The following is a 12,914-nucleotide window of genomic DNA, read 5'->3' as shown; positions in this document are numbered from 1 at the left end:
CCTCTTTTTTAAGAAGTTTGCACAATGGGTTTGCAACCTTCGACAAATACTTTATAAATCTGCGATAGAATCCTGCATGTCCAAGAAAGCTACGCACCCCTTTTATAGAGAAAGGGGGAGGTAGTTTCTCGATAACCTCAACTTTGGCCTTATCCACCTCAATACCTTTCGCAGAAATTTTATGACCGAGAAAAATGCCCTCTTTCACCATGAAGTGGCATTTTTCCTAGTTAAGGACCAGGTTAAACTCTTCACACTGCTGTAATGCTTGACTTAGATTCAGCAAGCATAAGTCAAAGGAATCTGCAACCACTAAAAAATCATCCATAAACACCTCCAAGGTGTCTTCAACCATATCAGAGAAAATTGACATCATGCACCTCTGGAATGTAGCCGGTGCATTACATAATCCAAAAGGCATCCTTTTAAAAGAAAATGTGCCATATGAGCACGTGAACGTCGTTTTCTCCTGATCCTCAGGAGCAATGTAGATCTGATTATACCCAGAATACCCATCCAAGAAATAGTACCAGCCTCTGCCTGCTAATCGATCAAGCATCTGATCCATGAATGACATTGGAAAGTGATCTTTCAGTGTCCACGAATTTAGCTTTTGGTAGTCCATACACATCCTTCAACCTGTAATAGGACTGAGTGGAATTATCTTGTTCTTCTCGTTTGCCACTACTGTCATGCCCCCTTTATTGGGCACACACTGTACAGGACTTACCCATTTACTGTCTGAGATTGGGTACACCACCCCTGCATCTAGCCACTTGATGATTTCTTTCTTCACCATCTCTTGCATAGGTGGATTTAGGCAATATTGATGCTCAATAGTGGGTACACAGTCTCTCTCTAACTGAATCTTGTGCATACATATGCCAGGTGGGATACTAATGATATCTACAATAGTCCAACCAATAGCTCTCTTGTATCTCTTAAGAACAGATATAAGAGCTTCCACCTGTTGTTCACCGAGATCAGTAGCAATAATAACTGGCAGCGTATTTCCATTACCCAAGAACACATACCTCAGATAACTAGGTAGCTCCTTCAAGTCTAACATTGGTGGCTCCTCAATGGATGGCTTCACCGGTGGTGAAAGCTGATTCTTAAGGTCAAGATACAGCTTCTTGGGGGCATAAGAATACGACCCCATTCCTGTCAAACCACAGATAGTTTTTTTGTACTCACCAATATCCTCATGATCAAAGTTCATGAGCACAGCATCCAATGGCTCAACAGTAAACTGCTCCTCTAAAGATAATTCCAGCTCTTCCTCATAATAAATATCAACTATAGAGAACACATTTCATTTCTTTGGGTTGCTTCATTGATTTGCATACATCAAAACGCACCACTTCATCGTTCATTCGAAATAAAAGCTCATTTGCTCGCAGATCAATAAGCACACTTCCGGTTGCAAGGAAAGGTCGACCCAAGATTATGGGCACCCTGAAGTCCACCTCGCAATCTCAAATAACAAAATCTGCAGGAAAAATAAAGGTAGCCAGCTTCACTAATACATCATACAGAACCCCGACAGGCTGTTTTATCGACCTATCTGCCATTACAAGCCGCACATTGGTCGGTGTAGGATCTCTCAACCCCAACTGTTTATAAATGGCTAGCGGCATCAAATTAATGCTAGCCCCGAGATCACATAAGGCCTTGGTAAAATCCAAAGACCCCACCGTACAAGGAATAGTGAAGGCTCTCGGATCTGTCTTCTTCTGAACTAATAACCTTGTAGCAATCGCACTACAATGATGGAGATTATCAACTGGTCCATAACTTGCTGCTTTTTTCTTTTTCAAAAGGTTCTTCATGAATTTGGCATACCCTGGCATTTGCTCCAATGCCTCAACAAAAGGCACATTTACAGTCAGCTGCTTCAACCTAGACATGAATCTGCTGAACTTCCTGTCGTCAGTCTTTTTTTCAGTCTTTGAGGGAAGAAAGGTGGTGGTTTTGGCAAAGTTTTAACCACAACTTCCTTTTCCTTGTCCTTCTTTTGTTCAAATGTAATAGTCTGCTGACAATTAGGTACAGTATCTGGAATAACCCTATCTGATCCTGTAGATTTCATAGAATTATCAATATCAACTTCATCCGCATCTTCTACTATCACATCAACTACCGGCTTACCCACAGATTGGCTCTCTAATACCTTACCACTTCTTGTGGTAATTTCCATACATGATCCATCCTTCTTAGGATTTTTGACTGTGTCACTAAGTAACATACCGGCCTTCCTTTAATTAAGTTCCACCGACAATTGGCCCATTTGCTGCTCCAATTATTTGATCGATGTAGAATGTGAGTCAGCTAATTGGTTCATAGAAGATAAATCATTTTTACCTCAAGTACTCCAGCGTTGGTTGTTTCTACTCCCTTCAATATCTTGGCCATCATGTCCTCCATGGACATCTTCCCAGAACTAGACGTAGTTGTATCACCACTTCCAGGAGGAATATACAACCCACTCCTATCATTTTTGCTTTTCTAATTTTCTTGGTCACAATCCTTGTATCTGGTTCGATCATAATAGTTTTGACCTTGGTTTCCTTGGACACTACCTCGGAAACCCCCCTGATTGTTTAAGTAATTCGTTTTCTCTTCGAAATCGGAGTCAGCTCTTTCCTGTGATGCAACAGCTTTAACCTTCTCTGTCTTTTCTGATAATAAATGCTTAGTAAGAAGGTCCATCTGCATTTTTATGTGAGTCATATCTTGGTCACGTTCCTCTTCCCTTCGGCTCTGTTCTGCAGTCATACCAATAGATATAATAGAGCTTGTTACCTTAGAATCCCTGGTATGCCAAGCTTTACTCTTCTTTGTCATACGATCTAGCATCTTAGATACCTTAATAAAGGTGAGATCCATGAATGACCGACCCGCAGCATTATCTATCACTAGCTTGGTCACTGAATTCAAGGCTCTATATAATATCTCTATCAAATGGACATCTGTCATCTGATGATTTAGGCACCGCATAAGCTTCTTCTTGAACCTCTCCCAAGTCTCGTAGAGAGCCTCAGTTGTAAGCTGTCTGAAATTGCTTATCTCATCTCTCAATTGTGCTCTCTTGGACGGTGAAAAGAATCTTTCTAGGAAAGCATCTTTCAGTTGCGTCCAATTGGTGATAGAGTCAGGAGTTAGCCCATTCAGCCATAGAGTTGCCTCTTCAGATAGAGACAATGGAAATAGGCACATACGAATTGCATTCTGACCAACCCCTGGATTGTTAAACGACTTGCATGTTGAGATAAAATTAATCAGATGCATATTCGAATCGTCGCCTGCAAGTCCACCAAATACCCTTTGAGTTGCAACAGCTGGATCATAGTGCTAGTAATTTTGAACTTGGCTCCGGGTACTAAAGGCGGAGGAATAATAGCCCCTGTGGCACCAGCCCCATCCAGTTCATCATTGTTATCATCAAAAGCAAACTGCACAGCTCTACGTTTGGGTCTCATTCTAGCATGGCGATCTCTATTGACAGGTGCAGCCAAATCATCTGCGCACCTTGGATTTAATAGCTCATCATCACCCAAATCTTCTTCATCAGAATTTGGTGCCCGACCTGGTTTATCAGTGTTCTGCTGATTTACTTGTGCAACTGCTAATGCAGCTAACCTAGCCTGCTCCTGTTGAGTAGTTATTCTTTCAGGGTCTCATTGCGCATCCATTCTGCAATGAGATATGGTTCAGGATTTATAGGTAATAATGGTTGACCCGATCTCTGTGTATTTGTCACGCACAAGAGTCAACCTATTCAAAACAAAAACAACAAACAAAAAGTAAAGTTTGAGAATCTTTGACCAAAGGGTCTATTAACTATCACAAACTTAGTTGACAACCGTATTCCCGGCAACGGCGCCAAAATTTGATACGCCCAAATTACAACTCTCAGTAGAAAGTATAAGCGGTCGTTGTCAAATATAGAACCCAACTCGGTTGGGTGTCGAATCCCACAGGGAATACTGTGCTCGCTAAGTGTTGTAATTATTATTAGACTGTTGATCAGATTTTTTTAACCAAAATGGGGGTTTGGTTTTTCTTTAATTTATAAAATGATAAATTGTAACAAGATTAGTTCAACTAATGATTTTCTCTGTATTTCATAACTTTATGAGATTAATCAAACCAAGGTTAGGATCACCAAAATGCCAGCATCATTTGGGTTGTGAATTATTTATGAGTTTCACTTAACAAATACAATTGTAAGAAAGGTTGAATCCTATTCTGTATCTATTAGTTTCTCAACCTAAATGGATAGATTATCCTATAATTTTCTCAAACTCATAGGATTCCTTATTCTTTCAACCTAATTTTGATGTAAGCTAATCCTATTGGGGCATTAGCTATTACTCTAAAGGTTAAGGCCCTTAGAATTCATGTAAACATCTTCTTTTCCCCACAAACACTTTCCTCTCAGACAAGTGGTGTTCTAGGGCTTACTCCTCAAGTTTGCAACCAAGAAAAGTCATGAAATTGAAGAAAGGTTTATGCAATGTTATTTAATTATGAACTCAAATTGATTCCTAACCCATAGATGCATTTCACATTAAGGATCCCATAACACTAGTTATGAGATTTAGCCACAACACTCCATAGAAAATAAAGAATTCATTCTTGTATTATTCATAAATAAATGAAAAGTTTACTTACAAAGAACCCCAAGAATCAGTTCTTGAATCTTGAATGATCAGTTGTTTGATACTAAAATTCCCCAAAGTACTTGGATACCAAGAAGTTCAATAGATGAAAAGAAAAATTGTAAAAGGTAAAAGATGCATTCTTAACCCTAAAAGTTGGTATTTATATGTCCCAGCTAAAAAGAGAATTTAAAATTTAAAAAAGAAAAAACCGCATCCCATTTGATGGTCCATACCGTCAAAGATCTGACGGTCCACCATCTTTCCCGTCACTCGATTCATCCGAATGGCAATTTTTGGATAACATCTGACGATCCACCTGGCGGTTCGTCGATGGACTGACGGTCCGCCATCTTTACCATCACGGAGTCCTTTTGGAAGGCGGCTTTTGGATAAGAACTGAAGGTCAATCTGGTGGTCCATCCCAAGATTGACGGTCCACCACTTTGACCGTCACGGAGTTCCTTTGGAGAACAGGTTCTGGATAAGCGTTAAAGGTCAATCTGGTGGTCTGTCCCATGTCTGACGGTCCACCACCTTGATCGTTACCAAGTCCCTCTGAGAAATAGTTTCTGGATAAGTGTTGACGGTCCATTTAGTGGTCCGTCACATGTCTGACGGTCCGCCATATTGTCCGTCACTCGACTCCTCTGGAGGCCTTGTTCTGGTTTAACTTGACGGTATATATGGCGGTCCATCGTAAACCTGACAATCCGTTATTTTGATCGTTAATTCCCCTTTTCTGCTACTTTTTCCAGTTTTCTTCTGTGGTTATCTCCTTTCACTGAAACACTAAAAACATTTATTAAATATCACTTTGGTTGCTTTTGCGGCGGTCGCTGCTTAGTTTTGCTTCGGGAGTAGTCCCGTCAACGTGTGTGTGCCTTGTATCTCCTGGCTGCTGCTTGGATATTGCCACCGGCTATATCCTTTTACTTCCCTATTTTTTGCGTGTAGTTGTGGCTGTGGGCGGTAATGGGTGGTTAGGGTCATGTCCGAGGGGGTTGGGGCGTGGGGCTGTGGCGGGGGCGGGAGATGGGGGGAGGGCGGGAGGGGGTGGGAGGCCAAGGTTGGGCGGGGGGGGGGTTAGTGGGGGGCGCGTGGATAGCGACGGTAGGCTGAGGGTTGGGTCTTGGAATATAGGGACCCTTCAGGGGAAGTCCATAGAGCTGGTGAAGATTCTTAGGAAGAGAAGGATCAACCTTGCGTGTGTCCAAGAGACCAAGTGGGTAGGGTCTAAGGCTAGGGATGTGGACGGTTACAAGCTGTGGTACTCTGGGAGCGACAGGCGTAGGAATGGAGTTGGCATCTTGGTAGATGAAGAGCTTAGAGGTCAGGTAGTGGAGGTGAAGAGGATCAACGATAGGTTGATGACTATCAAGTTGGTCATTCGGGGGTTTACCCTGAACGTGTGTAGTGCCTATGCGCCGCATGTGGGATCGGAGGGGGAGGAGAAGATGCGGTTCTGGGAGGCCTTGGAGGACGTGGTGAGAGGCGTGCCCAGTTCGGAGAAGATTGTGGTAGCAGGGGATTTCAACGGGCACATCGGGGCGCTACCGGGAGGCTTTGGGGATGTGCATGGAGGTTTTGGTTTTGGGGAGAGAAATGAAGAGGGGGCGACCCTATTGGAGTTTGCGAGGGCGTTTGGGCTGGTGGTGGTGAACTCGGGCTTCCCGAAGAAGGACGACCACCTGATCACTTTTCGGAGCGCGGTAGCCAGGACCCAGATTGACTTCTTGTTGCTTAGGAAAGGGGATAGGGCGCTGTGTAAAGATTGTAAAGTCATCCCGAGTGAGAACCTCTCGACCCAACATAGGCTCTTGGTTATGGATTTGGGTATGAAGAAGAATAAAAAGAGGAGGAGTAAGGAGTGTAGACCGAGAATTAAGTGGGGCGGTTTGACGCCAGTGAATGCGTGGGAGATAGGGGAGAGGTTGGCGGGAATGGGGGTGTGGGAGTGTAGGGGGGACGTGGATAATATGTGGGACAGGGCGGCAGCGTGCATCAGGGAAAATGCAAGGGAGGTGTTGGGTGTTTCTAGGGGCCGGGCCGGACATCATCGGGGGGATTGGTGGTGGAATGAAGAGGTGGGGAAGAAAGTGGAGACCAAGAAAGAGTCGTATGCTAAGTTGGTGGAAAGTAAGGACGAAGAAGAGAAGCGGGTAAACAGGAAAGAGTACAAGCTAGCAAGGAAGGAGGCGAAGTCAGCGGTCACGGCAGCTAAGACGGCTGCTTTTGAGAGCTTGTATGCAGGGTTACAGGGGAAAGGAGGGGAGAAAAAGTTGTTCCGACTCGCTAAGGCTAGGGAGAGGAAGGGTCGTGACCTCGATCAGGTGCGGTGCATTAAGGGGGAGGACGGTAGAGTGTTGGTGGAGGACGGCCACATAAAGAAGAGATGGCAGTCGTACTTTCATAGGCTCTTGAATGACGAGGGGGACAGAGCTATTGTGTTAGGGGAACTGGAGCACTCAGGGGAGTGTCGGGATTTTAGCTATTGTAGACGTTTTAAGGTAGACGAGGTTAGACAGGCAGTCCGCAGGATGCGAAGGGGTAGGGCGACGGGGCCGGATGAGATACCGGTGGAGTTTTGGAAGTTCGTTGGAGAGGCTGGTGTAAGGTGGTTGACTGCATTGTTCAATGAAATTTTCAGGACAGCAAAGATGCCCGAGGCGTGGAGGTGGAGTACCATGATCCCCCTCTATAAGAATAAGGGGGACATTCAGTGTTGCAATAACTATAGGGGGATTAAGTTACTGAGTCACTCTATGAAGATCTGGGAGAGAGTGGTCGAGGTGAGGCTGAGACGGATAGTGTCTATCTCGGAAAACCAGTTCGGATTTATGCCCGGCCGCTCGACGACGGAGGCAATTCACCTGGTACGGCGGTTGGTGGAGCAATATAGGGAAAGGAAGAAGGATTTGCACATGGTGTTCATCGACCTAGAAAAGGCGTACGACAAAGTCCCCAGGGAGGTGCTTTGGAGATGCTTGGAGGTGAGTGGAGTACCGCAGGCATATAGCAGAGTAATTAAGGATATGTATGAGGGAGCGAAAACCCAGGTGAGGACGGCGGGAGGAGACTCAGAGCATTTCACTGTCCTGACAGGATTGCATCAGGGATCTACTCTTAGTCCCTTTTTGTTTGCGCTAGTAATGGATGTGTTAACGCGGCGTATCCAAGGGGAGGTGCCGTGGTGTATGCTTTTTGCAGACGATGTAGTCCTGATAGATGAGACGCGAGGGGGTGTGAACGACAAATTAGAGCTGCGGAGGCAAACTCTGGAGTCTAAAGGGTTCAGGGTGAGCAGAACCAAGACAGAGTATGTGGAATGTAAGTTTAATGACGTAAGGCGAGAGAATGAGGTAGTGGTGAGGCTAGAAGCGCAGGAGGTAAAGAAAAGGGATAAGTTCAAGTACCTCGGGTCCGTGATCCAGAGTAACGGTGAGATTGACGAGGATGTCTCGCACCGTATCGGGGCGGGATGGATGAAGTGGAAACTTGCATCGGGGGTGCTGTGTGATAAGAAGGTGCCGCCCAAGCTTAAAGGTAAATTCTATAGGGTGGTAGTCCGTCCGGCCTTGCTGTATGGAGCGGAGTGTTGGCCAGTTAAGAACTCCCACACCCAAAGAATGAAGGTGGCAGAAATGCGGATGTTGCGCTGGATGTGTGGACTGACCCGAAGGGATAGAGCTCGGAATGAGACTATCCGGGAGAAGGTTGGGGTGACTTCAGTGGAGTGTAAGATGCGGGAAGCACGATTGAGATGGTTCGGACACGTGAAGAGGAGGGGCATGGATGCCCCGGTCCGTAGGTGTGAGAGGCTAGCGTTGGATGGTTTTAGACGGGGTAGGGGTAGACCGAAGAAGTACTGGGGTGAGGTGATTAGGCGGGACATGGAACAGTTACAGCTTACCGAGGACATGACCCTAGATAGGAAGGTCTGGAAGACGCGAATTACGGCAGAGGATTAGGGCCTGTTCGGGTCGCTAATGTAGGGAGGTAATTGGTGGGGGTGTATTCCTGGTATGATTCCGTATTCAATGTTCTGTTCCGTGTTCCGTGTTCTATGTTTGTTACGAATCTGTGTGCTTTCCTCTGCTTTATATTCCTGCATTCCTGCTTTACTCTGTTTTATATTCCTTATGGCTGCAGTATCTATGTTATGTCATCTGCTTCTGTGCTGTACTATGTGTTTGTTTGATATCTCGTAACTTGAGCCGGGGGTCTTTCGGAAACAGCCTTTCTACTTCATCAGAGGTAGAGGTATGGACTGCGTACATCTTACCCCCCCCAGACCCCACAAAGTGGGAATACACTGGGTTTGTTGTTGTTGTTGTTGTTGCACTTTGGTTGCTTGAAAACATACAATCTTCCTAAGAAAATGATGCTAAATGTTCCATAAAACACCGGAATATCAGGGAGCGATTTTCAGTCAAATAGTTGGATTGTCCTACAACGTTCTTTGGTCTTATCTTTCTCTTAATAGTGGAGGTTCAGGATCTGACTATAGTTTGGTTCACATGTATGAGCGCACCCCTCTATCTCCATAGCCTAAAAACCAGTACTTGTCCACGATCAAGTCGAGCTAATGATGTGTTCCTAACTGGCACGTTACATGTTGTGTTCGTACCATTGAACCAACTTCCTGTGGAGTATAAAGTTCAATTAGATACCCATGTTGAAACGTTCAGCAAATATTAAATTTTGAACTCTATAATGTCATTAGTCAAACTGTTCAAATGCTAAGAATCTTACAAGTTGACATTCTCAAGTTTAAATTCTAAATCCGCCTTTATGCATATATAACATAAGGATATAGGAAGGAGTATGACCTTCACCACTGCCTAACTTGGGACTTTATACATCGTCTTATATATGGAAATCGAGCGACGCTATACTTGTAGGATTGAAACTATATGACTTGACTTGAGGGAAAGGGAAAAGAAAAAAGAGAGTAGTATTTATGCTACCAGGTTCTTTTCTTTGTGTTGCTTGGACTTCTAATTTTGTGAATGGTTTAGTTCTGTAATTTTAAGTGCCTACTGGTTGTGGAGTCCTTTTGTAGCACATAAATTGGTTATTGTTATTTTGTCCTTTTGTAGTAATTGAATGCTTTCCTTTTGTATCTCCTATTCCTTTCCATTTCTCATTATTAGGAAGCTAGGAGGCCTAGTGAAATCTTATTCTTATCTTCTGTATCTATGTATAACTTAAAGGATACAAATTATCTATACCAAGTCTAGTTCTGCACTCCTGTACATGAATTAGATAACCATAGAACATTTGTGTGTATAAAGAAAGTAGATAAGAAATACTTACAATTTCTTTGAGATCAAGAGCAGCACGTTTGAAATTCTCAGATATAGAAACCAATATGACACCATTAAATAAAATCAAGGCACGCATAGCTATGACGCTAATTTCCACAGTTAGCCATTCTAATCTTCACAATTAGCTATTCCTAATTAACTCTCTTTTAGTCCACTACATTAATATGAGATAAAATTTATCGGCTGAATTAGTACCCCATCTGTTTCATTTTAGTTGGCTCTTATTGACTTGACAAGGTGCATATCTTAAGAAACTTTAATTACAGATATACTTTATTCCAACCTTAATTTAAAATTCTAAATTTGTTCGTTATTTAATACTAAGGATAGTGACCAAGTGAAATGAAATGAAGAGAGTAAGGTCCAATTCAAGCAAACTAAAATATTAAAAGGTCAGACCGATGCACTAAACTCCTTTTATGCGCGAGATCGAGGAAGGCTCGAGCCACAAAGGTCTATTACGGTAGACAGTCTTACCTCGCATTTCTGCAAGAGACTTCTTCCATAGCTCAAATCCCTAACCTCCTCCTCACATAGTGGCAGAGCTTAATTTCTGAATATCAATACAAAAAGCAGCCAGAGATTTACTATTTTTTTCCAATTCATACAAAAATTCATATATCCATAGAGATATGAGCATATAATGTAACCTGAAATAATCATGGCGAAACCACAACCTTCACCACAAACATCCTTCCATGATAGATCATCAATTGCATTCTCTGGCAACTGAACTTTCACCGGAGAAGTTAACAGCGGCTTATGTGACAATACTCTGGGTAAATATCCCCACATTAACACCTTATACACCTTCTCTTCCACCATTTTCACCTCTTCTCTTCCGTCATTTTCACTCATTTTCGCTTCACAAAATCAATATGATGTCTAATACAAGCCCCCTAGCTAAAGATGAAAAGCAAAATGTTCCAATACAAGGAAGTAAAAATCGGAATGAACAATCAACGCAGTAATATATAGTTCAGACCGGAATCAAATTCATAAGCACTCTGAAAATTAACACTACCACAAAAGTAACATATAGTTCAGGGCTGAATTTACCAAAAATTAAGACGACAAGATGAGGATTCTTAAATTTTCCCAATTTACGGAGCTTCAATTTACCAGAAATTAAGGCAGTGAAATGAAGATAATTTACCAGAAATTAAGGCGTAAGAGGAAATATAAATTTGAGAGAAATTTTCAACGGGAAAGAAAGGGAACGCGTGGAAAAAGTCAGCAGATATTTCTATTGTTGATTGATGGTATTTACAAGTGTGTGGTAGCAAATTTGTAGTGGGCACATCTATTAATGTTATATACAACAACAACAACAAACTCAGTGTATTCCCACTTAGTGGGGTCTGGGGGGGGTAAGATGTACGCAGTCCATACCTCTACCTCTGATGAAGTAGAAGGCTGTTTCCGAAAGACCCCCGGCTCAAGTCACGAGATATCACACAAACACATAGTACAGCACAGAAGCAGATGACATAACATAGATACGGCACCCATAAGGGATATAAAACAGAGTAAAGCAGGAATGCAGGAATATACAGCAGAGGAAAGCACACATATTCGTAATAAACATGGAACACGGAACACGGAACATTGAATACGGAATCATAACAGGAATACACCCCCACCAATTTATTCCCTACACTAGCGACCCGAACTGGCCCTAATCCTCTGCCGTAATTCGCATCTTCCATACCTTCCTATCTAGGGTCATGTCCTCGGTGAGCTGTAACTGTTCCATGTCCCGCCTAATCACCTCACCCCAGTACTTCTTCGGTCTACCCCTACCCCGTCTAAAACCATCCAACGCTAGCCTCTCACACCTACGGACCGGGGCATCCGTGCCCCTCCTCTTCACGTGTCCGAACCATCTCAATCGTGCTTCCCGCATCTTGCACTCCACTGAAGTCACACCAACCTTCTCCCGGATAGTCTCATTCCGAACTCTATCCCCTCGGGTCAGTCCACACATCCAGCGCAACATCCGCATTTCTGCCACCTTCATTCTTTGGATGTGGGAGTTCTTAACTGGCCAACACTCCGCTCCATACAGCAAGGCCGGACGGACTACCACCCTATAGAATTTGCCTTTAAGCTTGGGCGGCACCTTCTTATCACACAGCACCCCCGATGCGAGTTTCCACTTCATCCATCCCGCCCCAATACGGTGCGAGACATCCTCGTCAATCTCACCGTTACTCTGGATCACGGACCCGAGATACTTGAACTTATCCCTCTTCCCTACCTCCTGTGCTTCTAGCCTCACTACTACCTCATTCTCCCGCCTCACGTCATTAAACTTACATTCCACATACTCTGTCTTGGTTCTGCTCACCCTGAACCCTTTAGACTCCAGAGTTTGCCTCCACAACTCTAATTTGTCATTCACACCCCCTCGAGTCTCATCTATCAGGACTACATCGTCTGCAAAAAGCATACACCACGGCACCTCCCCTTGGATACGCCGCGTCAACACATCCATTAAATAATTATATTATATTATTATATAATAGTAATAAAATGAATGACTAAATTATCCTTAAATAAATTTATTAATATCACTTTTATCCTAGGTAGAAACCAGCCCCTCTATATTATAGAAAAGTACTTATTCATTAAAGTAAGCCTCACTTATTAACAGTGAAGAAAATGAATTACCTACTATTCCACGACCACATTTTGTTGATATATATATATATATATACATAGACTATTTTATGGTATTGTTATTGACTAAATTTTCTTAGTGCTACAATATTGGTGATTTGGTGAACCGACAGATCAAGAAGTAGACGTATGATAACATGGACTTTTATAATCTTTTTTTTTTTAATAATCTTGAAAAAATTATATGTTCCCCACGTGTGTGGAAGGGAAGTGCTTATTTTGTCAAGTTGGTGAAGAC

Source organism: Capsicum annuum, unplaced genomic scaffold (assembly GCF_002878395.1).
Source record: "Capsicum annuum cultivar UCD-10X-F1 unplaced genomic scaffold, UCD10Xv1.1 ctg82425, whole genome shotgun sequence".
Classification (NCBI taxonomy): Eukaryota; Viridiplantae; Streptophyta; class Magnoliopsida; order Solanales; family Solanaceae; genus Capsicum; species Capsicum annuum.
Note: the sequence above shows the minus strand (reverse complement) of the source record.